We start from the raw sequence: 601 nt of genomic DNA, 5'->3' as shown, positions 1-601 counted from the left end.
ATCTCATCCTCTGTCGTCCCCGTCTCCTCCTGCCCTCAATCTTTCCCAGCATCAGGGGCTTTTCAAATGAGTCAGTTCTTCATGTCAGGTGGCCAAAGTATTGGAGTTTGAGCTTCAGCATCAGTCCTTCCAATGAATATTCAGGACTGATTTCCTTTGGATGGACTGGTTGGATCTCCCTGCAGTCCAAGGAACTCAAGAGTATTCTCCAACACCACAATTCAAAAGCATCAATTCTTTGGTGCTCAGCTTTCTTTATAGTTCAACTCTCACATCCATACATGACTACTGGAAAAACCATAGGTTTGACTAGACAGACCTTTGTTGGCAAAGTAATGTCTCTGCTTTTTAATATGCTATCTAGGTTGGTCATAGCTTTTCTTCCAGGAGCAAGCATCTTTTAATTTCATGGCTGCAGTCACCATCTGCAGTGATTTGGGAGCCCAAAAATAAAGTCTCTCTTTGTTTCCATTGTTTCCCCATCTATTTGACATGAAATAATGGACCAGATGCCATGATCTTGGTTTTCTGAATGTTGAGTTTTAAGCCAGCTTTTTCACTCTTCTCTTTCACTTTCATCAAGAGGCTCTTTAGTTCTTCA

The sequence above is a fragment of the Bison bison genome, unplaced genomic scaffold (assembly GCF_000754665.1).
Source record: "Bison bison bison isolate TAMUID 2011002044 unplaced genomic scaffold, Bison_UMD1.0 scf7180017864371, whole genome shotgun sequence".
Lineage (NCBI taxonomy): Eukaryota > Metazoa > Chordata > Mammalia > Artiodactyla > Bovidae > Bison > Bison bison.
Note: the sequence above shows the minus strand (reverse complement) of the source record.